We start from the raw sequence: 3,210 nt of genomic DNA, 5'->3' as shown, positions 1-3,210 counted from the left end.
GGACCGGGATGCCTGCTGGAATCATTCAGCAGGCATCCCGGCACATCGCCGAGGGGGGTCCTGAGACCCCCCCCATGTCAGAGATCGCAGAAAATCACATGTCAATTCATACATGCGATTTTCTGCTATTCCGGGCTGATCGGGTCTTTGGTGATCTGATCACCAGAAAAATAAGGATGATCGGAGCTGTCAGTGACAGTGCTGCGATCTCCTCCTATCCCCTGCCATTGGTCAGAACTGATTCTGACCAATGGCAGCGCAGGACAGTGGGTTGCCATGGATGTCGGGCAGAATGGGGGGAGTGACGGTGGGGGGGTAAAGGAAGGGGGCAGTAAGCGATATTTACTGCTGCTCTTCCTAGTGGGTGTCAAATTGCAACTCCCAGCATGCAACATCTGGAGGGTCACAGTTTGGAGACCACTGTTACAGTGGTGCCCAAACAGTAGCCCTCCAGATATTGCCAAACTACAACTCTATGCATGCCTAGACTGCCCAGGCATGCTGGGAGTTGTAGTTCTGTAACATCTGTCCCTTCAGATTTTGCAATTTTCATGACATTTTTGAAAATTGCTGCTCTACTTTTGAAGCCCTCTAATTTTTTCAAAAAGTAAAAATATGTCCATTTTATGATGCCAACATAAAGTGGACATATTGTATTTGTGAATAAAAATAAAATTTATTTGGAATATCCATTTTCCTTACAAGCAGAGAGCTTCAAATTTAGAAAAATGCAAAATTTTCTAAATTTTCATGAAATTTTGGGATTTTTCACCAAAAAAGGATGCAAGTAACGACGAAAATTTACCACCAAAATAAAGTAGAATATATCACGAAAAAACAGTCACAGAATCAGAATATTCGGTAAAAGCGTTTTAGAGTTATTAATGCGTAAAGTGACGGTGGTCAGAATTGCGAAAAAGGGCTGCGTTAATTCTTGTGTTTTTTCTTGGGGATTGTAAAGCCCTGGTGTGTACTCATGCTTCAGCCAACTCCAGGCTGTGTCATTCATGCAATATATGGTTAACTGATTCTGCTGCTGGGTCTGGGAATAAAATTTTTGTTATGGTAGGTAGTACTAGCTATCCAAAATCTCGGTTTAAATTTCTGAATTCATGTTTTAATCTTAGGGATTGTGAAGATTTATCAAATGGCGCACGGCTCTTGATAAATTCTGTGCACAGACTTCAGGATCTATGCTGTAGACTGTATTTAGACCTGCTCCAACATGGTCTGATATTTCAGCGTACTTTCAGCCGATGCGACTTGTTGCTGAAAAGTCGCTTTTGATAAATTCAGCACCAATGCATTTTCCAATGCATTTCCGTCTAAAATAGACTAGCATGCATCATGTTCTAAAAATCCTCTACAGCAAAAGTCGCAGAAAAGTCGCACACATTTAGACTGCGACTTTCTGTGCGACAAATTTAGACAGGAAAACTCAGTCTAAATCCTTTGATAAATCTCCCCCTATGTTTCTATGTTTCAATGTTCCATCTTTACATTTATGTCCAGTTGCACCAATATTGTTGGATAATAAAATGAGAAAGTATAACATTATTACATTAACCACAAAGTTATTCTTTAGCTACCGTATTTATCGGGGTATACCACGCACCGGCCTATAACACGCACCCTCATTTTACCAAGGATATTTGGGTAAAAAAAGTTTTTTACCCAAATATCCATGGTAAAATGAGGGTGCGTGTGTGCGCGTGTATACCCCGATACATCCCCAGGAAAGGCAGGGGGAGAGAGGCCGTCGCTGCCCGCTTCTCTCCCCCTGCCTTTCCTGGGGTCTAGAGCCCTGCTGCCGGCCCTTCTCTCCCACTGGTTATCAGCGCCGCTGCCCGTTCTGTCCCACTGACTATCGTGCCGGCGCCCCATTGCCGGCGCCGATAGCCAGGGGGAGAGAAGCGGCGCCGACAGCCAGGGGGAGAGAAGAGGCAGCGGCACCCATTGCCGGCGCCGCTGCCCCGTTGCCTCCCCCCCATCCCCGGTGGCATAATTACCTGGGTCGGGTCCGCGCTGCTCCAGACCTCCGGCGTGCGTACCCTGCGTCGTTGCTATGCACGGCGCGGCGCACTGACATCATGCGCCGCGCCGTGCAGCGCATAGCAACGAAGAAGGGGACGCACGCCGGAGGCCTACAGCAACGCGGACCCGACCCAGGTAATTATGCCACCGGGGATGGGGGGAGGCAACGGGGCGCCGGCACCGATAGTCAGGGGGACAGAACGGGCAGCGGCGCCGATAGCCAGGGGGTGAGAAGGGCCGGCAGCAGGACTCTAGACCCCAGGAAAGGCAGGGGGAGAGAAGCGGGCAGCGACGGCCTCTCTCCCCCTGCCTTTCCTGGGGCGGTATCGGCGTATAACACGCACATAGACTTTAAGCTAAAAATTTTAGCCTAAAAAGTGCGTGTTATACGCAGATAAATACGGTATATTATAAATTCCATAGATGCTTCATCTTCCTTAGGCTAAGTTTCCACTTGTTTTTTTTTTCTTGCAGTTTTTGAAAAACTGCCACTGCAGTTTTTGCGCCAAAGTCAGAAGTGGATCCATAAGGGAGGAGAAGTGTAAGTCCTTTCTTTATATGTCCTATTCCTTTTGAATACACTTCTGGCTTTGGCTCAAAAACTGCAGTGCCAGTTTTTCAAAAACTGCCAGAAAAAAAACCAAGTGGAAACTTAGCCTTATGCTTGGTAGGAAATAACCTTGGAATCTTGGAGTTTTAGGCCTTAGGCCAGAAACTGTAAAGACAGCTTCTTAGGTCCTTTCAACACCTACAGAGAGAGATTCTGAACCTACGGTATAGGAACCCAGTGAGGTTGAACAATAGGTGCATTCTGCCATTTCCGATTCATCTATCAAATGTAGAAACATGTCAGGAACAAGGAATTCACAATCCAGCCTGTCTTTATCATGTTACCACTGATGCATTTTTAACCAGGTTGGGAGCACACCTGGAGGATATCTGGAATTCTAGGAGTCCCCTCATGATGTCTACGTCCTTAAATGGGCACTGTCAGATCCCAAAAACTGTTTATATGTTGTAACTGATAAAAATTAAAGACCTTTTGTAATATGGTTGTTTAAAATTTTTTGAATATTTAATTTAAAAAGATGGCTCCTGAAAATCCCACCACCAGGAGTCCCCATACATAGTGGAACACTAAGAAGTAGCAGCAGCATTAGCTTGTCCAAGAGTCAT

Source organism: Hyla sarda, chromosome 8 (assembly GCF_029499605.1).
Source record: "Hyla sarda isolate aHylSar1 chromosome 8, aHylSar1.hap1, whole genome shotgun sequence".
Classification (NCBI taxonomy): domain Eukaryota; kingdom Metazoa; phylum Chordata; class Amphibia; order Anura; family Hylidae; genus Hyla; species Hyla sarda.
This window is presented reverse-complemented; position numbering follows the sequence as displayed.